General features: G+C 38.2%; 1 protein-coding gene and 1 pseudogene across 2 annotated transcripts in view; one reads left to right on the top strand and one right to left on the bottom strand.

Moving 5' to 3' along the window:
* The window catches only part of FAR1 (fatty acyl-CoA reductase 1), a 68,667-nt gene that overhangs the window by 842 nt on the left and 42,867 nt on the right, over positions 1-24,958 (top strand). The window lies entirely within an intron of this gene.
* LOC128566277 (uncharacterized) lies at positions 11,886-12,036 on the bottom strand (annotated as a pseudogene).

The following is a 24,958-nucleotide window of genomic DNA, read 5'->3' as shown; positions in this document are numbered from 1 at the left end:
CCTGTTAAGAAGAAAGCATAAAGGGAACAAACGAGGTAGATTTATGTATGGTAAGGGAAAGCCATGAATCTTTTATGAGTAATTGAGCAAGAAAAACTCTCCTGCAGGGCTGGGAGAGTTTGATGTGTGAAGTAGGGGTTAGTCAGCCAGATTCTTAGCTTCATTCACTACTCTTCTAGGGTCAAACATACGGACTTGTTAATTCTCAACTACTCAGGCTAACTGTCCTTTCCCTTTCCTATCATTCCTCCCACCGTGTCAGTTCATTTCATTGTTTTGCCTTAGCAGTACACAAACTCACCCTCTCAGAAGTAATGGTATGAGTATTTTTTGCTTTTGATTGGAGGGCAATGAGAAATCGCTGAATTCTTTACCTTAAAAAACGTAAGTGGAATGTATTGGTTTAAATGCAGCATCAGAAGATACTCTCAGAAAATCTACCCTGCAAGGGAGTTTATCAGCTGCCTTGTGGGGCATGTGTAATATAGCATAAAAATGATGCAAGACCTCTTACAGTAGCACAAGCGAGAATTAATGTGTAAGTATGATCCTGTTATTCGTTAGGGTCAACTATTTAGATGTAGTGGAGTCTGATTATGTATTATGTTTGTTGGGAAATTTTTCAGCCTTTGGGAAGAGTTTTGTAGCTAAAATGATTAAAAGTTCTTTTCACTCAGAGGAAAGAAAGACATGGTGTGGTATGTGTGTGTCACTGCTACTTCCTGTTTGAAGCTTTTGGAATTTTTGTGAGGTGTTGGCAGAGACTGGGGGCAGAGAGGAGGCTGATCTTGTTAACCAGATCAGCAAAGCATTGTAACTAATAGATCATTCTTTAGCATGTAGAAATAATTTTGTGGAAATTATTTCTTGGTAATGCTATTCACTGTGATCACATTTTACCTTTAGTATAACAGAATACCTAAGTGCTGAGGTGACTTAGAGAGGAATAATTTGAGTGGTATGGAGTTAATCAGGGAAGGTTTCCTGAAAGAGGTGAGTTTTGAGCCATCTTTTGAACTAGGAGTTGCGATACAGCAGTTGGACATGATATAAGCAATTATGGACAAGTGTGACAAAAAATGATTTTTAAGGAGATGTGAAGATTTAGGGCTGTGGAGATCAATTAAGCCTCTTGGAACCTAGCTCATAAACGATGATTGTATATGGTGGCCAGAAGGGAAGAATTAGAACAGTTGATAATGGATTTAAGATAGGTAGTAAAGAGCACAAAAATGTTTTTTGATAGTTATGATAAGAAAATGTAGTTAAAGTAAGTTGAGTTAGAGTAGATTTGACGGTCAACCATCAGAAAACAGAAACATTTTTGAGTCCTGATTTGATTATATTTATAATAATAGCAAAATTTATTGGGTGTTACTTTGTGCCAGACTGTTTTGAGTGTTCCAAGTATTATCTTTTTTTTTTTTTTCCAGACAGAGTCTTATTATGTCGCCCTTGGTAGAGTGCTGTGGCGTCACAGCTCACAGCAACCTCAAACTCTTGGGCTTAAGTGATTTCAGCCTCCCAACGCCTGGCCAGTTTTTGGTTGTAGTTGTCATTGTTGTTTGGCAGGCCCGGGCTAGATTCGAACCCACCAGTTCTGATGTATGTGCCCCATGCCCTAGCCTCAGCCATAGGCACTGAGCCTATCTTTTTTTTTTTTTCCTTATTTTCTTTTAACTGACACCTTGATTTCATTCTTTTGATTATCTATATTTTCTAGATGCGGGTGATGAGATTCAGAGAGATTTATTTAATTTGCTCCAGGTCACATAGCTAGCAAGGTGTAGGTCAAGATGGCCAAAGTCAGCCAGTAAATGTTAATTGTGCATCTGCTTGATGCCAGGCACTATACTAAGTGTTGACAAGAAAATTCAAAAGGTCAGACCTTATCTTTCCTTAGGGATTGTTAGGAGTTTATAGAAGAGCCAATGTAGAAAGAAAAAGATTAGTTGAAGAGATTTTTGTAGTATTGAGGAATACACTATTTAGAGAAACCTAGGACGAATAGATTTTTAAGAAAGAGGAAGTAGTCAGAAATAAAATATGCAGCTGAGAGACTCATCTCAAGAAAGCTAGATATAAAGGCTGATAGTTAATTGTGTTCAGTGGCAAGTTCTCAATACAAATTCAAGAATTTGATATGATTGCAAGTATGATCAAACTCGTAGGAAAGATAATGGTATGGCTCATTGTAATGTTTTAATCTTTGGGTGGAAACATCGTGGGTGATTTTAAAGTGCTTGTACTTTCTTGTATTTTTACAAATTAAAAAAAATTAGCATTATTTGTATAATTGAGAGCAGCCATTCAACTGAAATGGGTTGAGGGAATATGTGTGTAGGCTAATCTGAACTTGAGGTAGGAGAAAAAATAGTCTTATTTCAGTGCCTACACCATAAGAGCCACCTTGGTAGGCATGTTCCCATCTTGGAAATGACTGGGTTGTCACTGGTAGAAACTGAAACTGCACATACTGAACGGTGGCATTTGCTTAATCTGAGGGATCAGGTTACTAACACACCCTGAATCATGGAGATACAGTCTTGGCTCTCCTGAACATTTGTTTTCTTAGAGTTTAATAAATGAATTTAAGGGAAAAAACCCCCACAATAAACCACTCATAGAATTGAGTCATTTTAACTCTTCCTTTTGGATATATACCCTTAACTTCATCCTACACATTGGCTCTTATATAGTTCCTCTCTTCAGTGGGTTTGTAATGAACTTAAGATTTTCAGTTCAGTAAGAAAATTTGAGAGTGCTAAATTTATGTTTAACTGATCAGCTTAAATTCATCAATGTTTTCTGTTTCCCATTTGAAGAGAGAAATTTCAATACAAACTTGTCTTATCAAATAATTATTCCCAAAGAAACTAGTACTATGTATCCTCAGTGTAGATTGATTCTAGTCTCCCAAAAGGGGAAAGGGGAATCAGGTCAATTAATGTAGTATTTAGTTTACTTACATTTGGCCCAAAACAATTGTGGGAGGAAACAACATTAATGTCATTCCTGTTTCAGTTAGGTACTGTACCATATTCCTTAAATAATCACATTTAATTCTCATATACTTCTCTCGTATCTGTATCCTATTTTACAGACAAGATTGAGGCTGAGAAGTTAGTAACTTTCTAAAGGCTGGAGAGCTAAGTGGCAGATTCAGAACTTGCTTCACCTAACTCCAGAAGTCATGCATGTGAGACAAATGGCAAGAAGGACCAATTTATCTACCTACAATTGAAAAAAATGCCACATAGCCTTAGGTATTTAGTAACTTTCTGTTACCTTAAAGGTGGGACTCTTGCTTCCAGTGTTTGTGCCTTGTGACACTGCCTCTAAGTAAATGATAGTGTTTTTTGTGTCTCTTACAGGGTAAATTGTATTACATTTTCTTGCTTTAGAAATGTAAGTTTTTATATTGCAGTATTTTTTGAAATGGAGATGTATTTTGCAGTGTCTATTCTTACTGCAGCATGTTTGTGAAATAGATACTATGTGTTAAAGTCAAATGTATCTCAGAATTGAGGTAGTGTGGTATATGCATATAGGTTTCAAAGGCATCCCTTATTACTTTCTTTTTTAATATAATAAAGTATTTAAGCATATTTGATACTAGCTTATTTTCTATATAATATAGTATAGAAAAAAGTGTTATGATATAGAAAATGTTGAAGTGTGAACAAGCAGATTTGAGTTTTAATTTTGGTTTTGTTAGCAACTTGGTATATAACTTAGTCACTTCCTCTCCCTGGGCTTTAGTTTCCTCATCTGTGAAATGGAGGGAGAGGAAAACTTTTAAGTCTGTCTTCCTTGAGCAAGCTATATGAATTCTAATTAAAAACGTAGATTCTTTAGATACCTATCTTAAAAATTGTATTATTGCTTTTTACTATTTATTCTTTTTCCTTCATTTTCCTATCTTCCATTTTTGTCATGGATCCTTGAGGGTATTGTCAGATTCTTAATTTATTAAAGAAGATAAATTGTTTTTAATATCCTACATTTACGAAGACAGTCTATCTTAGAAAGTAGATACCTAGAAAATAGTTAATGAATGAATGTTTTATCTGAGTTTTAAAAAAAAATCATTTAGGCAGCGCCTGTGGCTCAAAGGAGTGGGGCGCTGGCCCCATATGCTGGAGGTGGTGGGTTCAAACCCAGCCCTGGCCAAAAACTGGAAAAAAAAATCATTTAAATAAAATACCATCAAAAAGCTATTGAAGGCTCAGTGCCTGTGCTCGGTGGTTAGGGCCCTGGCCACATACACTGAAGTAGGCAGGTTTGAATCTGGCCTGGGCTAGCTAAAACAATGATGACAACTGCAAAACCAACAAAAATAGCTGGATAGTGTGGCCGGCACCTATGGTCCCAGCTACTTGGGAGGCTGAGGCAAGAGAATCACTTAAACCCAACAGTTTGAGGTTGCTGTGAGCTGTGACGGCACTCTTACTTTACAGAGGGCTACAAAGTGAGACTCTGTCTCAAAAACAAAGAAAGCTATTGACAGTCAGCACTTTGGGATACCAAGGGGAGGACTGCTTAAGGCCAAGAGTTGGAGACTACCCTAGTCCACATAGCAAGATACCATCTGTACAAAAGACAAAAAAAATAATAGCCAGGTGTGATGTGTGTGAGAATGGGAAGCTAAGCATTAAGATTTCTTGAATCTAGGAGTTCAAGGTTGCAGTCAGCTATGGTGCCACTGTACTTCAGCCTGGGCAACAGAGTGAGATCCTGTCCTCCCCCCACCAAAAAAAGAAAAACTGCTGAAGTTTCATTGAAAGGTAGTTGAACTTAAAGAATGAAATGTGTTTCATAAAGTTAAATTTACCCCCTCTGTACTGGTAACAGAGGAAAACTCTTAGACTCTATCTTTAAGAAGCTCTCCGTTACTTGCAGAAGAGCAGACTTCTGTGAATTTGGTATTATGGATAATTGCAAAAAAAAAAAAAAAAACATACACTACCAACTTTAACAATTATTAACTTGTGGTTAAGTCTCACCTTTGAAGGTAACAAAAAGTTACTAAATACCTAAGGCTATATAGCATTTTTTTTACTCTCTTTTATTTTGAAGCAAATCCCTAGACTTTTTTTTTTTTTTAACCAATTATTACTGTATAACATAAGTATATGATAATGGGTAGGTTAATTCAAGTGAGATGAAAAATTTCTTCATGTATATGCATATATATATGTATATGTACACACACTTTGTACAGTGTCTGTGTCACCCTCGGTAGAGTGCCATGGTGTCATAGTTCAGAGCAACCTCCAACTCTTGGGCTTAAGCGATTCTCTTGCTTCAGCCTCCCCAGTAGCTGGGAATACAGGTGCCCGCTGCAACGCCCAGCTATTTTTTGTTCCAGTTGGCATGGTTGTCTGGCTGGCCTGGGCCGGGTTGGAACCCGCCAGCCTTGGTGTACGTGGCTGGTGCTGTAACCACTGTGCTATGGGTGCCAACCCCATATAAATATATTTGGAGACTTGTACATTATACTGTTCTGGGCAAGAGAAATTGGGTACTATGTATAATAAGCACCTGTAGGGCAGAGATAATGTTTTTTGGGAGACTGAACATATTTACATGAAACAGAATGTAATAAGACTGGATGATCTGCCAAAATTTGTGGTAGAAATTCTTGGTTTTTAGAGGTAGGAATTGACATTATTTTGGAATGGAAGTAGGATTTGGATAGGTAGAGAAAAAACATTTAGGGGGTGTGGTGAACGTGATCAAATGAATAAAGCATATAGTTAGAACGTCTAACTTTGGCTTTCTAGAATAAGTTATATTAGATCTATATTTATTGTATAGGCCCCTGTGTGTACAAGACATCATTGGCAGAGTGTAGATCTTACATCAGAATTTGAATAAAGCCAATTGGTATGATACAAATTAGGACAAACTACTTTGTGAATGTATCACTGTTTGTGGTGAATTTTTTGGCGCGCTCTGTTAAAAAGCCTTCTAAATATCCCAATTCCACCTGTATAAATGGATCCATTCCTGCTAGAATATTTGTGGGTGTGTGCCATCAACTTTCAGGTATAAGTCATTTTGAGACTTCAAATAGCTTTTTTTTCTTGAGACAGTATCACTTTGTCACCCTCGGTAGAGTGCTGTTGTGTCATAGCTCACAGCAACCTCAAACTCTTGGGCTTAAGCAATCCTCTTGCCTCAGCCTCCCAAGTAGCTGGGACTACAGGCATCTGCCACAACACCCGGCTATTTTTAGAGATGAGGTCTTGCTCTGGCTCAGGCTGGTCTTGAACCTGTGGATTCAGGCAATCCACCCACTTCAGCCTCCCGCAGTGCTGGGATTACAGGCATGCCTTGAATGGCTTTTTGTGTGTGTGTTTAAATGTTAACCATTGGCAATTTTAAGATTATTTTGAAATAATCTAGTTTAGGTCATTCTTGTCTTTCATAAAATTGCCAGAAATGTTGGCATGACAGTTCATGAGAAATGTTTGGAAATTCATACTATAATAGGGAATCTTTAGGGAATTCATACTACTATATTTTATTCTTTTGGAGTATTCTGACTTGAGAATGAAATGTTACAGTATTATCCTTAGTGCAGAAATTCCTAGTCAAAGGTCATGAACCTTGCTGAGCATCTCCTTAAAGCATTGTGCTATCTTCTTAGAAAAATATACATTACATACTTTTCATATACTTTCAGGGTATTTAAGACTTCTAACTTGTTTATTTATCTTTTTTTGGGTGGGGGGAAGGTGTGTGTCTGTAGATTCTGGTTTAATAATTCATTCAGCATACTACTAAAATTCAACTCAGTTATATTTCTCTGTGTTCTGCTCACCTTTTGAAACAAGTGTTTTTCATTATCAGGAGTGTTGAAATTATGTATCTTATGCAAATAATTAAAAAATTAGACCAATTTTAATTTGATTCTTGGGTAAAAACAAGCTATAGCCAGGTTAATAAATATGTAGGAATGAGTTAACTGAAGATTTTTGAATATGTATATGGTACTTTATACATATAATTCATCCTGAATTAACAGAAAGTAGAATATATGGTATCAGAATGAATAAATCATAAATACTGTTTTCAAAGTTAAAAGAAAAAACTTTTGGTGGCTCACACTTATAATATTAGTACTCTGGGAGGCCAAGGTGGGAGAATTGCTTGAGGTCAGGAGTTCAAGACCAACCTGAGTAAGAGTGAGACCCTGTGTCTACTAAAAATAGAAAAATTATCCAAGTATGCTAGCTGGAGACTAGTCCCATGTCCTAGGGAGGCTGAGGCAAAAGGAGCGTTTCAGCCCAGATGTTTGAGATTGCAGAGAGCTATGATGAGACCACTGCACTCTACCACTAAACACAGAGCTAGCTAGACTCTTGTCTCAAAAAAGGAATTTCTTTGAGCTACCTCGCCCTCAGGCAGTTAAGGTCTGTGGAGGAAAAGGCTGTTCAAGTAGTCTGTGTTGAAACAACTCCTAGAAGTAATACAGGAGTTTAGGAACATGTTTTTGGCAAACACAGAATTGATTTTCATTGGAGCTCTAAGATTGTAAGTACTCATCATCCACTTAGTTTGAAGGATGGCCCTGAACAGTTTCTTAGAAATATGTGGTTTATAAAACTTGAGATTGCACTTAAAATGTAACCATAATAATGGTTATTAGCATAAGCAGAATCCTCAGTAGGAGGATTAGGAACAGGTGAATTAGCTGGTAAATAATTCATTCAGCATACTGCTAGAATTCAACTCAGTTATATTCCTGAGATCCTGCAGAGCAGTGTATAGACGATTCCAAGATCTTTGAATATGAAGTGAATTACTTCAAAATGTTAACTCTTGTGACCTGTCAAAGTTAATAATTTTCCAAGTATCTAATGTACTACTAGGAAACAACTTATTCTAATACATAGTAATAGAAATGTAGACTCTGAGAGGAGAGGTGATGTTTTAACAATCAGTGATCTGAATTTAAAGAGGCATCAGAGAGGTTAATTGGTTTGCTCAGGGTCACTTGGTTATGGCAGTACCTACAGAGTAGTTACTCATTACCTGATTTTTGTTAGCTCTATTGTGCTTATTTATTTTGGCTGTCTTTTTTGGATCTCAGTATCTGGAGAAGAAAGTATCTTAACACTAGGAGTTTTAGCATTATGACTTTTGATAAGTTAAACATTTCTGGAATTCTTATATTATAATGTTTTTACTTAGCCATACATAACACTCACCCCATCTTTAGCATATAACCTACTGAGCAAGGCTTATTGATGTAAGCTTTTTAGGAGCTGAATTCCACAGTTGAAAGCAGATATTGAGAATCCAGAAATTCATGAAACATTTCCCTCCTGTTTTTTATACCTTTCTGAATTGATCCTTGCCTGACAACATTTAGTTGGAAGTTATTTCTGTGAGCCTGGCAAAGTTTTAAAGATAAACTAAGAAAAGATTTTTGAGAAGAACGTTTTTAATGGGATTTAGTCCTTTTAGTACATTCCCATAAGTTATTTCATCCCATTCAAAACGAGACACTGGGAGGGTCGTTGCATCCAACTGCCAAAAAGTTAGTACTGCTTACATGACTGATTCTGATTCTGAGTTCTTTTGCCACTCTTGGTTTGTATGGACAGGGTGGTTGGGGAGAACACTTCCTCCTACATTAGTGACTCCATATCCAGGATGAGGACTTTTATAGTAGTAACTGTATGAAGCTTTTTAAATCCTGGTCCTTTACCTAGGTGGTCTTTTGGATCAAAAATTTCTACTTTCTAGTAGTAGAATAATAATTAACTGTGAAGTTACAAGCATTTGGGGGAAGAGGGATATGGATGGTTCCCAGCTGAATTACAGAAGTTGTTCTAGTCTTAAAGTCTAGACGAGTTAGGAAACTTCAGATCTCAACTCCTGGTGATGCCATGGTACGTTGGATTCTCTACAGCTTAATAAAAGAACTGAAAACTAAGTTGATAATGGTAAAGGCAAACTAATGTTAATTTGTAATTAAAAAGCTAGAATAATGACAGTTGAAACTGATGACCAAAAAAAGACAACACACTTTACTGATGGCAAGTGTTCCTCCTAAAAATTATAGAATTCCAGGTTTTGAATATGCGTATGTGAGGACAGGTGTGGTGGCTCACACCTGTAATCCTAGCACTCTGGGAGGCAAAGCAGGTGGATTACCCGAGTTTACAAGTTTGAGACCAGTCAAAGCCAGAGCCAGACCCTGTTTCTAAAAATAGCCTGGCAGGCACCTGTAGTCCCAGCTACTTGGGAGGCAGGCACCTGTAGTCCCAGCTACTTGGGAGGCTGAGGCAAGAGAATCTCTTAAGCCCAACAGTTTGGGGTGTTGTGAGCTGTGATGTCAAGGCACTCTACGGAGAGCGACCAAAAAAACCCCCCAGAAAACAGCAGTGCCTGTGGCTCAAGGAGTAGGGCGCCGGCCCCATGTACTGGGGTGGTGGATTCATGCCCGGCCCCAGCCAAAAAGTGCAAAAAAAAAAATAAATAAATAAAAACCCCAGAAAACAAACAAAATAACCCCCAACAGAATATGCATATGTGGTAGGAGCTTGCAGCGTTGCCAGTTTTAGCAGCAGACTTACTAATTGAATACAAATTGAAGTTTGTGGAACATTTTAATAGTGTTCATTTTGTAATTCTTGATAACTAGCTTAATGTTTATTCATACAGTGGTTCTATGTGTCAAAGGAAGGTCATGCTTTATAAATCTATATAGTCTGTTAGAAGGTTTGGCCTATTTTTGAAAAATCATTACCATCGAAGGCTGATCTGGGAATCTCAAACTTCTCGGCATTGTTTTCCTAGCTAGGTTGGGAAATTTGTGTAGGGCCTGGCTTAAATAGAGTTCAAATGGGTTTACTCTTACCTCAGGACATTTTATAGTCTTTGATATGCTAATATGCTTCTTTAATCTGGTTGGGGATAAAGTATAGGGTTTCCCAGCCTCATATTCTGCAAACAGTACCTTGGCGTACTGGAGCCTGCCATTTTTAGGTTCAGCCTTGAGAATAGACTCAGAAGGCCGCAAAAGTAAGGGAGAGGATAGAAGAGAGAAAATACTACGAAGCATACATAATTTTTCTGAGCCACTTTTTGGGGTAAACTTGTGTATAGGCTACATGTAGTGTCCAGTAAAGGTGATACATTTTTCTGTATCATCAGTTTTACTCAGAATTTGAAATATTTTTATACACCTATAAATTCTTAGGTGGATTATGGAGTTAAATGTACAACTTTCATGAATTTTTAAAAGCAAAACAGGATATTTTAGTTTCCTGTGCTGTGCTAGGAAAGTTTGAAAAGCCCTATTTTTGGTAGTCCATTTAGAATAGTATAACTTTGTGTATTAGAATATATTTCTTTGAGTCTGAAAATACTAGGATAAAAATTTTGTCTTAATCTGAAACTATTTTGAAGGTAATGGATGGCCATATCATTAGCTTATCTAAAAAAGAATTATATGTGACTTAATGGGAATTACTTTTTAAAAAAAATTATTTTCTGCTAGATTGGAATATGTATTTGTACAAGCAATGGACTGATATTTTTTTTCTCCTCCAGTCTCAGTAACTTAATTGTTAGAATTTTTTACTTTTTTCTTACTTTGGATTCCTGATCCTGTTTATTCATTAGTTGGCATTACCAAGCTATGTAACAAAAATACAACCCTTCTGTAGGCTTTACAGTAGAGAAGTTACCCTACTGGCATAGGCCTGGAGGACAGAAACAGAAAAAAAGGAAAAGAAATATTATTGAAAAAAATCTAAGTTTTCTGGTCAGCAGATGATTTTAGTGCTGCAAAATTGATATTTCCTCTCTGATATAACTTGACTTTGTAAAGGCATCTTTGTGTATGATTTTTATATCACTCAGAGGAATTCTGAGTGATTTTTCTTAGTATCTAAACTTTTCCAGGATAATAAGATCCTCAAAGGATTTTAATTCTTACCCAAGTGCCTTGCATATGGAGCAACATCAGTGTACAAAACAGTTATGTAGTGGCCTAAAAACTAATAGAAGTACCTTAGGGAAGTGTTGGGGAAAATAGGATACAGAGAGTTAAATATTGGTAAATCCGTGCTTGTGTAGGCAAACAGAGTGGCCATTATATCTGTTTCAATGGGTACTTACAACAGGGTTGGACACTAGCATCTTTTATTGAAAAAAGAAATGTTAACCAAGATGCTGGAGTTCTTTTGTTTGTGGAAAATGCTTGATAAGCCTTAATTTTTGAAAAAGAAAAAAGGAACCCACTATTCTGATCATCTTGATTACAGTAAGTAGTTTGTGCACTGAATTTGCATTTTGCTTTATTTGTTGCTTATAGCTTACTTTCAGGGGAGATTTTATGTTGAGTCTTAATCAAAACGCTAAATAAGATTTCAATTACCAAAATGTGATAGAAACGGCATTAGACAGTTCCCAGTGTGTTTCCAGAAGGGGGTCTATCAGAAAATCTTTTTAAAGGATGGACTTATCTAAAGGCTTCTTCAGGGTGGTGCCTGTGGCTCAGTGGGTAGGGCGCTGGCCCCATATACTGAGGGTGGCAGGTTCAAACCTGGCCCCGGCCAAACTACAACAACAACAAAATAAATAAAGGCTTCTTCATAGTCTACTATAAAATGAGTTGCCTTGCTTTGGGCTAGAAGTGTATCAACTCCTAGTGGTAATCTACTAGCGCACAGTTAATTGAATATGGGAATATGAAATTTTTCAGTAAATGTGGTTGTTTGTTAGACAAAATATTTCTAAGTATGAGGTCCTTGGGGCCATATTTTTAAAAGGAGTTTGGGGTTGCTAAAAATACTCTGTAGTAAGGAACAACTCTTTGCTGTACTCCAGTCCCATGAAATAATCCAACATGGGTTAATGGTTGATGCTCAAGAGTAATAAGCATTTTTTTCACTTATACTCCTTGTGACAGATTGTATTTTCTAAAAATGGCTGCAACAATCTTTCCCATCTCATAAATGTGAGCTTGTGTGGGTCTTACACTTGATCTTAGCCAAAAGGCCGAGAAGCGATGAGCTTGTATGGGTCTTAACTGTTCTTTCATCTTGAGCAGTGGTTCTCAACCTGTGGGTCATGACCCCTTTGTAACAATGAAAATACATCGCAGCATTAGGAAGGTTGAGAACCACTGATCTTGAGGTTGGATTTAAATCCCAAACAGAAGGTTATACTTTGTGATTAACAAGGCTAGGTCAGAAAAAAGAGAACTCATAAGAATACTGGTTTTCTAAGCCATTAGTAGCTTTGTAAGCATTTGAGTAGCCTGAGGTCCCTATGCTGTTAAGGAAGCCCAGACTACCTCATTGGAAGAATTTAAGAGGCTCTAAGTCCAGAAGCTAGAACTGTTCAGCCAGAATTGCTTAGCTGAGCCCTTTCCGTATTCCTAACTTGAAGAAATTGTGAGAGAATAAAATGGTTACTGTTTTATGACAATAAATTTTAAAGTGATTTTGTTACACAGTGATGGATAGCCAGAATAATCTTTTCCATTCAATACTATTTTTTTTTTTTTTTGCAGTTTTTGGCCGAAGCTGGGCTTGAATCCACCACCTCCGACATATGGGGCCTGTACCCTACCCCTTTGAGCCACAGGCGCCGCCCCATTCAATACTATTTTTCCATCCATACTTTTAAATTCTATTATTTTTTGATTTTTGTATCAAGTTTTTGTTTTTTTGTTTTTTTTTTTTTGAGACAGAATTTCACTTTGTCACTGTGCGTAGAGTGCTGTGGTGTCATAGCTCACAGCAACCTCAAACTCTTCGGCTAAAACAGTCTTCTTGCTTCAGCCTCTCAAGTAGCTGGGACTATAGGCGCCCACCCTGACACCTGGCTATTTTTAGAGATGAGGTCTGGCTGTGGCTCGGGCTGGTCTGGAACTCCTGAACTTAGGCAATCCACCCGCATTGGCCTCTCAGAGTGCTAGGATTATAGGCATGAGTCACTGCACCTGGCCTATTGTATCAAGATTTTTAAAAAAATTTTTTGTAGAGACAGGGTCTCACTCTTGCTTGCTGATCTTGAACTGATGAGCTCAAGCATTCTTTCCAGCCCTCTAACAGGGCTGAGCCCTCTAACCAGCCACAAGATGGTTTTATTTTTATTGTTGGGGATTCATTGAGGGTACAGTAAACCAGGTTACACTGATTGCATTTGTTAGGCAAAGTCCCTCTTGCAATCATGTCTTGCTCCCAAAAGGTGTGGCACACACCAAGGCCCCACTCCCCTCCCTCCTTCCCTCTCTCTGCTCTTCCCTTCCCCCACCCCCACAGTGTCCTTAATTGTCCTTATATCAAAATTGAGTACATAGGATTCATGCTTCTCCATTCTTGTGATGCTTTACTAAGTATAATGTCTTCCACTTCCATCCAGGTTAATACGAAGGATGTAAAGTCTCCATTTTTTTTTTAATGGCTAAATAGTATTCCATGGTGTACATGTATCACAGCTTGTTGATCCATTCCTGGGTTGGTGGGCATTTAGGCTGTTTCCACATTTTGGAGATTGTTAATTGAGCTGCAATAAACAGTCTAGTGCAAGTGTCCTTATGATAAGAGGATTTTTTTCCTTCTAGGTAGATGCCCAGTAATGGGATTGCAGGATCAAATGGGAGGTCTAGCTTGAGTGCTTTGAGGGTTCTCCATACTTTCTTCCAAAAGGGTTGTACTAGTTTGCAGTCCCACCAGCAGTGTAAAAGTGTTCCCTTCTCTCCACATCGATGCCAGCATCTGCAGTTTTGAGATTTTGTGATGTGGGCCATTCTCTCTGGGGTCAGATGGTATCTCAGGGTGGTTTTGATTTGCATTTCTCTAATAGATAGGGATGATAAACATTTTTTCATATATTTGTTAGCCATTCATCTATCTTCTTTGGAGAAGGTTCTATTCATGTCTCTTGCCCATTGATATAAGGGATTGTTGGCTTTTTTCATGTGGATTAATTTGAGTTCTCTATAGATCCTAGTTATGAAGCTTTTGTCTGATTCAAAATATGCAAATATCCTTTCCCATTGTGTAGGTTGTCTATTTGCTTTGGTTGTTGTCTCCTTCGCTGTACAGGAGCTTTTCAGTTTAATGAAGTCCCATTTGTTTATTTTTGTTGTTGCAATTGCCACGGCAGTCTATCAGAAATGATAAAGGGGAAATAACAACTGATGCCGCAGAGATACAAGAGATCATCTCTGAATATTACCAGAAATTTGACAATGTGAAGGAAATGGATCAATATTTGGAATCTCACCCTCTCCCTAGACTTAGCCAGGAAGAAATAGAGCTCCTCAACAGACCAATTTCAAGCACTGAGATTAAAGAAACAATAAAAAAGCTTCCAACAAAAAAATGCCCTGGTCCAGATGGCTTCACACCAGAATTCTATCAAACATTCAAGGAAGAGCTTATTCCTGAACTGCAGAAATTATTCCCAAAAATTGAGGAGGAAGGAATCTTCCCCAACAGGTTCTATGAAGCAAATATCACCCTGATACCAAAACCAGGGAAAGACCCAACTAAAAAGGAGAATTTCAGACCAATTTCACTCATGAATATAGATGCAAAAATTCTCAACAAAATTCTAGCCAATAGATTACAGTTTATCATCAAAAAAGTCATACATCATGATCAAGTAGGTTTCATCCCAGGGATGCAAGGTTGGTTTAACATACGCAAGTCCATAAACATTATCCACCATATTAACAGAGGCAAAAATAAAGACCACATGATCCTCTCAATAGATGCAGAAAAAGCATTTGATAAAATCCAGCATCCTTTTCTAATTGGAACACTGAAGAGTATAGGCATAGGTGGCACACTTCTGAAACTGACTGAAGCTATCTATGACAAACCCACAGCTAATATTTTACTGAATGGAGTAAAACTGAAAGCTTTTCCTCTTAGAACTGGAACCAGACAAGGTTGTCCTCTGTCACCTTTACTATTCAACATAGTGCTGGAAGTTCTAGCCAATACAATTAGGCAAGACAAGGAAATAAAGGGAATCCAAATGGGAGCAGAGGAGGTCAAACTCTCCCTCTTTGCTGACGACATGATCTTATACTTAGAGAATCCCAAAGACTGAACCGCAAGACTCCTGGAAATCATCAAAAAATACAATAATGTCTCAGGATATAAAATCAATGTCCACAAGTCAGTAACCTTTGTATATGCCAGTAACAGTCAAGTTGAGAAGCTAATTAAGGACACAACTCCCTTCACTTTAGTTTCAAAGAAAATGAAATACCTAGGAATATACCTAACAAAGGAGGTGAAGGACCTCTACAAAGAAAATTATGAAATCCTCAGAAAGGAAATAGCAGAGGATATTAACAAATGGAAGAACATACCATGCTCATGGCTGGGAAGAATAAACATTGTTAAAATGTCTATACTTCCCAAAGCAATCTACCTATTCAATGCCATTCCTATCAAAATACCAACATCATACTTTCAAGATTTGGAAAAAATGATTCTGCGTTTTGTATGGAAGCAGCAAAAACCCTGTATAGATAAGGCAGTTCTTAGTAATAAAAATAAAGCTGGGGGCATCACCATACAGATTTTAGGCTGTACTACAAAGCCATAGTGGTCAAGACAGTATGGTACTGGCACAAAAATAGAGATATAGACATTTTGAATCAAATAGAAAACCAGGAAATGAAACTAACATCTTAAAACCACTTACTCTTCGATAAACCTAAGAAGATCATACCTTGGGGGAAAGACTCCCTATTCAATAAATGGTGTTGGGAGAACTGGATAGCCACATGTAAAAGACTGAAACTGGACCCACACCTTTCCCCACTCACAAAAATTGATTCAAGATGGATAAAGAACTTAAATTTAAGGCATGAAATAATAAAAATCCTCAAAAAAAGCATAGGAAAAACACTGGAAGATACTGGCCTGGGGAAAGGCCACAAGATGTTTTTGAACAAGGTAGTGGTCAGGAGTTTCTATGACAGGATTGTATTCTGTGCTCTTCTTTACTTGTAGCCTTTTCTCCAAAATAATATTGCCCAGGTTTCATCTTTGAACATATAAATGGGCTTTCCTTTTAGAAATACAGATTTTTGAGAAGGGGGTGACTCCTGCCTGTAATCCTGGCTGCTAGGGAGGCTGAAGTGGGAGGCTCAGAAAGGCTGTAGGGCTGCAGGAGGGCTATATATAGGTCACGTTTTCCTTTTGCATTTAGTCTCTGGCATATTGATTTGTTGCTTTATAAAGATGTTATTGTATCAAACAAGCATTTTATAGTGCTCATTTTACTGCCCATTTTACATTGCTGTGTACAGCAATTCTAGTAGTAGTGAAATCATAGACAATGAATTTTTAGACCATACTGCTATTTTATTGGTGCTTTTCTCATTTATACTTCATTTTTCTCAGTGTTTGTGGAATATTGGAAATCATTGTGTAGAACAGAAGTTGGCACACTATGTTGGCTTTCTGTTTTTTAAAGTTTTATTGGAACATACGTAGCTACACCCTTTTATTTATTTATTGTCCATGAGTGGGCTTTAGTGGTACAATGGTAAAGTTGAAAAGTTGCTACTGAGATTGTACGGCCCAACAAAATAGAAAATATTTACTACCTGGCCCTTTACAGAAACCTTTGCTAACTACTGGTTTAGAATAATTTATAATTAATTCCCCCTTTTAAAGTAATATAAAGTTAGTATTTCTTTTGCTGTTTAAGTTATGCAATCTAAGGAATATTAAAAGATCATTTACCTTTCTATCTGTTACTTGAATTTCCTTCGGTACTTCTGCCAAGTGGTCCTCCATCTGAGAGGTGTAGGAGAATGAGATAAGCAGAATTAAAGAATTAATGACAAGGCAGCATTGGATGTGGGTTTGGAATTGCATCTGATTGGGAGTAAAAATGAAAAGATAGACTAATATTTATTCTTTGCTCACTCCACTGTCTCCATTGTTGGATTTTTAATTTGAATTTGTTCACTTGCTGAAGGCACAGAGAAGCCAGTTTTAATAAAAAGACAACTGAGTGGGCTATACCTTCAGGAATAGCTGTAGATGTTGGATATTTAAAGGAAACTGGATTGAATGGTTAGAGACTTTCAGATTTATCGTTCAGTCTCTCTAAATAAATTTGTAGCAGCTGAAACATGGAACCTAAGAGTCCATATAAATACCCTTTGTCCGTTATTGTGTGTATGCAACAAATACTGGGGCAGAAGGATGCGTACAGGTTAAGCCATTCTAGACTTGACTACAGACTCGGTTTCGTATTGCACTATATGTGGTATATTCTGTGCACTTCACTGCCTTGTGAATATGGTGCACATTGTGAACAAGGTGAATCTCTCAGGAGATAGAACAGAGGCACATTCCATCCCAAGATAAACATTATTCTGAAGGAGAAAGAATCCTTCACATTCCATTCAGGAAATTCATCCTGTGAGAGTCCTGTTTGTTTTGTAGATAAACAATTATCTGGTTTTTAGTCTAACATGCTTTTCATGTAATAAATGACACAAATTTAGGTAACAAAAATTAGATGATAATATAAATTGAGCATCTCATTTCAAATTTTTAGGCTTTTCTGAAATATTAAGATCATACTGACTACTGAAGGTCCATACTGAAAATCACTGCCGTGGAAGTAAAGGGGAGATGAATAAGGAAATATAATTGTGCCCAATTTTTTTTTGTGTTTATTACATCTGGTTCTCATACAGATGCTAAAAGATGTGTGTGGGGTATATGGTGTGTATATTATCTGTATTTTAGAGATAAGGAAACGACAAACTCAAAGGGGTAAGTAAGCTTGCTCACCCTTAAGGTAATAGGTGAACTTGAATTCCTTCCCAGGCCTGCTAGACTCCAGGGTCCCAGGGTTTCCTCCTATATTTTGGCACTGGTTATCTGAAAGGCTTGTTTCCAGAAAGGGACTACCTAATTTAGCAGGAAGCAATTTATAAGCAGGACCTGATTTCATTCAGTACTGAAAATGACTTTACTAAAGATTTAGTTTCCTAATAGCTCACTTAGGTTTTTATGTTTTCAAAGCCAGTTAAGTTCAATGTGTATTTTCAAAACTTAATGATCCATTGGATTACTTTCATATAGATATTTGTAGAAACACATTCAAATTTATTAGTCTTAAGCAAGGCCCCAGGGCTTCTTGTGTTCTACTTTGTCATGTTACCTCCACTACCTTGGTTTTTTTTTTTTTTTTTTGCAGTTTTTGGCCAGGGCTGGGTTTGAACCCGCCACCTCTGACATATGGGGCTGGCGCCCTACTCCTTTGAGCCACAGGAGCCACCGACACCTTGGGGTTTTTGTTTCTAATACTCCAATTAATGATTCTGTCTAGGTGGGGTCTTTCAGTGGATCAAGTAGGATGCGGTTGTAAATATTAATACATCCACTGATCTTTGCTGGGTATTTATTTCTTAACATAAGCATGATACACTTTTATTCAAATTGGTAGCTGACATAGTTAAATTCACCTAGATGGGCTTCTGAGTCCTGTCATAAGTTTGACAATAGACTTCTTGTTTTCTGCCTCTGGAAATGACCCTCAGGAAAACTGTGGTAAAGTTTAATTGCCTTTGAATTTTAACTGTTACAGAATTTACCTGAACCAGTTAACAATCAAACTTCTATATAGCATAGCCAGTTTGGTCCTTGAACTTTTTTTTTTTTTTTTTTTTTTTTGCAGTTTTTGGCCAGGGCTGGGTTTGAACCCGTCACTTCCGGCATATGGGCCTGGCGCCCTACTCCTTTGAGCCACAGGCACTGACCTCCATGAACTTTTTTAATGTGGAATTTTTAAGGATTTTCCAGCTAGAATTTTTCTTCTTATGTTAACATTTTCTGTGGAGTAGATTCTTGTCCATTATGTGCAACTAGTAAAAGCTGAGAAGGCCTTCTAGTGAAAACTTTTGTTTTTCTTCCCTGTAGTGAATCATATAAATCTTTAGAACTAGGTGGGACCTTTGAGATCATTTATTCCAGCCTCTTCACTTTCTCTGAACTTCTCTTCTAGTGTTGTACACTCAGTCAGTCCTTGTCTGTAATGCCTTTACCTCATTAAAGGACAAATAGAAACTTTTTATGTCTTCTGTAAATGTGGGATTTACTTAAAAGATACTGGTTCAAATTTGACTCTTCCCATATACCAAATTTGCCATGTAAAAGCATATGTTTTTGCCCACATTTTTGAGGAAAAAATAAGGATGCACGTTATACATGGGTAGTATTAGTTTTGTATCTGTATAAGTTTAAATTCTTTTATTTATGCTTATGTGTTAAAAGTGTAACTCTAGAAAGCAATAATGATATCCATATGCAAAATAATACCCTGGAATATGGTAATTGCACTCCCTCCACACTTCCTCACAGCTGGGGCTACCCCACCAGCTGCCCCCTCACCTGGCAGGCACCACAGTTGCAGGAGCCTCCAGCCCACCTAGTGGATTGCACCAGATACCACCACCTCTGCCTTCTTGGAAGCAGGTGCACCTCTGATGACAATGCAGTGGTTAGTGTCAAGACTTCCATGAAAGAAAGGAAGGCAAAGTGGCAGTGCAATAGTGCCTCCTTCTCTCACGAGAGGTGTGAGGCAGGGAGCCAGCTGCTGCAGAGAAGCGGGGAGTGAGCCCAGGCAGCAGGTGAGAGTGGTCCGGATGACCTGAGCACCCAGCCTCTCCCAGCTGTCCCCGCTCACCCCACCCTCATCACCACATCCTCTCATTTCCTATCCCAGTCTGTGTCTGTTGGTAGGAACATGATCACGGCTTCTCTACTGAGAACCCCGGCAGGCTTATTTCCTAGGAAACTGGTGTGATGTGGGCTGCCTCATCTCTTACAGCTGACCCCATTGTAAGGCCCTGGGACATATCACTGAGGAGGAAGATCCCTGACCTGGGGTCTGGAAGACCTGGGTTTTGAGAACTGATTCTATTACTAGCTGCTACTACTACTCAGTTCTCATGAAGTTTCTGTCTGCAAGGGTACCTGGCAGCAAAGTATGAAAGCTTGGGTGCACCTAAGCCCATAGATTGTAATTTTGAGCCTATGACTTCTCCAAATCCCCAAGGTATGGAGTTGGCATAATTTCCCAAACTTGCCAGTAGAACTCTTTAGGATGCTTGTTAATGAAATGGGTACCCAGGTTTTTCTCCTGCAAAGCTGATTCAGCGTTATTTGGGTGTAGTTCAGGAGTCTTATGTTAACTAGTCCCCCAGGTGATTTGTAGGATTTGCAATTTTGGGAAAGGCTGATGTCATTCATTCTGATGTTACTGAGTACCAGAGGTCTGGATGACTTGAGGAGGTCATGGTCTAGTCCAGGGGTCCTCAAACTTTTTAAACGGGGCAGTTCACTGTTCCTCAGACTGTTGGAGGGCCGGATTATAGTTAAAAAGAAAAAACAAAACTATGAACAAATTCCTATGCACACTGCACATATCTTACTTTGAAGTAAAAAAACAAAACGGGAACAAATACAATCACACTGCTCATTAGCCCACAGGCCGCAGTTTGAGGACCCCTGGCTAGTTATTAAACAGAAGGATATGCAGAGTGCTTCACTGGGGTATCATCAGGGAAGGCTTTCCTCCTCTGTGCAGTATCCTGAGGGATTCAGAATGGAGCCAGCTGTGTGAGAGATGAGGCAGTTCAGAAAGGGCAGGGATCTACCATCAGGAGCCTGGGGCAGGCAAGCTTTGCCTAGCTCTTCACACCACCTCCTAGGTAATAAGCCTGCTGAGGTGGGTTCAGCGGAGTAGCTGTGGCCATGTTCCCACTGGTGGATATGGGAGACAATAGTAAATAAGAGAATGTGGGGAAAGGGGTGGGCCTGGAAGGGACAGCTGGGGGGGGTCAAGCTCTCAGGTATCTACACCACTCTCACCTGCTTCCTACCTCAATTTCTCACTTTAATTACTTTATCTAAGGGCGGCGCCTGTGGCTCAGTCGGTAAGGCGCCGGCCCCATATACCGAGGGTGGTGGGTTCAAACCCGGCCCCAGCCAAACTGCAACCAAAAAATAGCCGGGCGTTGTGGCGGGCGCCTGTAGTCCCAGCTACTCGGGAGGCTGAGGCGAGAGAATCACTTAAGCCCAGGAGTTGGAGGTTGCTGTGAGCTGTGTGAGGCCACGGCACTCTACCGAGGGCCATAAATTGAGACTCTGTCTCTACAAAAAAAAAAAAATAATAATAATTACTTTATCTATTTGAAGAACTCTTTTATTATTATTTTTGTCTTATATTTATTTTTGAGACAGACTCTCACTCTGTAGCTCAGGATAGATTACTGTAGTGTCATAGCTCACAGCAACCTCAAATTCTTGGGTTCAAGTGATCCTTTTGCTTCAGACTCCCAAGTAGGTGGGACTACAGGTGCTTACCACAACACCCAGCTATTTTTAGTGGGGACAGGGTCTCACTGTTGCTCAGGCTGGTCTCTGAACTGCTGAGCTCAAGTGATCTACCTGTCTCCGCCTCCCAGAGTGCTGGGCTTGCAGGCATGAGCCACTGTGTCCGTTGTTAAAGAACTCTTTTAAAAAGTTGAAAGCGGGAGAGAAAATCTTGTCGTAGTTGTCACTTTAGTTTCTAAAACTAATGAGACATGATTAGCCTTCCATTAATTAATATTAGGATATTTATTAAGAAAATAAAATTATGTTACAAAAGTCCAGGTTTATATTGGTTGGGGTTCTGTCTTAAAAGTTCTCTGTGGTTCTCCATTTCTGGCAGTTTTAGGCTCTTTTGCTCATAAATCCTGCATGTTCTCTTTTTACAAATAAACAGGTTTGAAGTAGTAGTTTTAACCTAGGATCTTATAGCTTCTAAGTGGTAGAGTTTGGACTTAAACTCCTACTATGTAAACCTGTTTTATGTAGCTTTAATATGTATTTCTTTTAATGTAAATTATAAGTGCAAGTATGTGAAAACACTGTCTTTTACAGCCATCAGGAAAACCCACTTCGGCAAGCAAACTTAAGTGAATTTCTTAAAAGTAATGATGGTGAGTCTTCAGAAAGAGTTCTGCTTCTTTAACTATTGAATCAAAGGATAAGGTATTTTCAAAGAATACCTATTGACACTGCTAGGTGATGTTTCCTAAGGCAACTCAAGAACAGTGAAAATAAGTATGAGTCACATGTCACAGTCCTGTACTCCCTCCCAGCTGCACAGAAAGGATAATGCTGCTGCCTTTCTTAGCAGTGTAGTGCTACAGATGATAGGAACTTTTAGATACGGCGTTGTGTAGTAGGAATTCAAACAGCATACTCTGGAAGGATTGACATCATTTCTTTCCTGGTTTTTGCTTCTCTGGTTGCTTCTGGTCATTTTGGCCAGGACTATGTGGAAGATACGGCAAACTTAATTCTCTTTTTTACTAGGTTTGCCCATAAGTTAGTAGGATGAAGTGTATTGGTTGGGTAGGGAAGCCAAGAAAACCTAGAGACAGAATTTAATGATACTTAGGGCTTGTAAAGTTTTTGGTGGCATTGTGATAAGGTTTTTGGTGGTATTGTGCTAAGTTGTGGGAATTCTGTTTTTTTTCTCCATGAAGAAAACCATGTAAGTCATCACAGTAGTATAAAATCACGTGTAAATAGCTTTGAACTAGTTACCTGAGACTGGTAAGAAGCTGTTTCATTGTATACCTCTGTTATCCAACAGTCTGTATTAAACTTGAGGAGAGAGAATTAAGTTTGGTAAATATTTTCTGCTGTCTGGTATTAATATATTTGCTGGTTAAGCTTTGGTGGGGTAGATGTCCTGATAAATGAAGGAAATAAGAATATACTTGTGTTTTTACCTTTTTATATTTTTTAGGGTTTAGCTGTCACATATTCAGGTTATAAGTCCTCAATAATTAGAGGGAAAACTGCTTAATAACTTTTTCTGTCTTAAAGAAATAATGTATACCTATGGAAAACTTTATGGTACCTGATATCTAGTAGGTAGCTTAATAAGTACCAGTATTTGTTGTATAAATTTTTATATAAGAAAAATATGAAGCTCAAAGAATTCGAGACCTGATTCTAGGTTATGTTCTCAGCACACCATTTAATATGTACCAGATTTGTTAGGTATATTGATGCAGAATTATTCTTCATATTGAACTTTATTTTTTTAAGAGATAGGGTCTTGCCACATGGCCCAGGCTGTTCTTAAATACTTAGGCTCAAGTAATGTTCCTGCCTGTCTCTGAAGTCACTGGGACTACAGGCAAACACCATAGTGCCTGGCTTAACATTTGAACTTCTATGCTCTATTGTTTTAATTAGACTTTCAGTCATTGAAATCTCAATGTAGTCTCAGACCCGAATCAGGTTATACTACCGTAATTTATTGTGTAAATTGTTATTTATTTAGGAAATGTTGGCCTAGCAGAAACATAATTATTTTACTTTTCATATTTATTTATTATTAATTAATTTTTTTTTTTTTTTTTGAGACAGAGTCTCAAGGTGTTGTGCTAGGTAAAGTGTTATGGTGTCACAGCTCACAGCAACCTCGAACTCCTGGGCTTAAGCGATTCTCTTGCCTCAGCCTCCTAAGTACCTGGGACTAGAGGCACCTGCCACAACGCCCATCTATTTCTTTTTGTTGTTGTTGCAGTTGTCATTGTTGTTTTAGCTGGCCTGGGTCAGGTTTGAACCCGCCAGCCTTGGTGTATGTGGCTGGCACCCTACCCACTGAGCTACGGTACGGGTGCCACCCTACTTTTCATATTTAGATCTCTAGTTTATCTGTAATGCGTTTCTGTTCATAGTGTCAGGTAAAGGTCAAAATTAACTTATTCTGTATGGTTAATTGACTGCATCATTCTCTCCTTGTTCCACCAATAGCGCATTCCTGTAGGTTTATAATACATCTTGGTATGTGGTAATGTAAGTTCTTTACCAATTGTTATTCTTCATGTTTGTCTTTGCTATTCTTGGCCCTTTGCAAGTCCATAAACATTTTAGAATTTCACTTTCTATTATATATATAAAAACAAAAACAGGTTAGATTTTGATTGAGATTACAAATATATTATTATATAAACAAAAACCAGTTAGGTTTTGTTTGGGATTACATACGTATATTGTTGGAATTACATATATATAATAGTATAGTAGTAGTGAGGGCTACTCTCCTTTTTTTTGACAGAGTCTCACTGTGTCACCCTCAGTAGAGGCTGTAGCATCACAGCTCACAGCAACCTCAAACTCTTGGACTCAAGCGATTCTCTTGTCTTAGCCTCCCAAGTAGCTGGGACTACAGGCACCCACCACAACCCCCAGCTATTTTTAGAGATGGGGTCTTGCTCTGGCTTAGGCTGGTCTTGAACCTGTGAGCTCAGGCAATCTACCCGCCTTCATCTGTTAGAGTGTTAGGATTATAGGCATGAGCTACTATGACTGGCTGATTGGGATTATATTAAATCTAAGGATGGTAAATTGTCATCTTTGTAATATTGACTCTTCCAATCTAGGAATATAGAAATGTCTCCATTTATTTAGATATTATTTAATTTCTCTTAATGTTTTATCTTTTATATTTATTTCTAATTATTGGCATTTAAAAAATAATGTATTGGCTCCATGGCTGTAGCTCAGCTGCTAGGGCGCCAGCCCAATACACAGGAGCTGGCAGGTTTGAATCCAGCCAGGGCCTGCCCAACAATGACAACTACAACCAAAAAATGCTGGGCGTTGTGGCAAGAGAATCGCTTAAGCCCAAGAGTTTGCTGTGAACTGTGATGCCACAGCACTCTACCAAGGCAATATTGTGAGAATCTGTGTCAATAATAATAATAATAATTTATTGAGGTGAAATTCACATAATATAAAATAACCATTTGTTTTAGTCTGATTTGTGCTGCTGTGACAAAATGCCTTAGACTGCAGAATTTATAATGAACAGAAATTTATTTTACATAGTTCTGAAGGTTAGAAGTTTAAGATCAAGAAGC

Source organism: Nycticebus coucang, chromosome 14 (assembly GCF_027406575.1).
Source record: "Nycticebus coucang isolate mNycCou1 chromosome 14, mNycCou1.pri, whole genome shotgun sequence".
NCBI classification, from domain to species: Eukaryota; Metazoa; Chordata; class Mammalia; order Primates; family Lorisidae; genus Nycticebus; species Nycticebus coucang.
The sequence above is the reverse complement of the archived record's forward strand: the minus strand, read 5'-3'. Positions and strand labels throughout refer to the sequence as shown.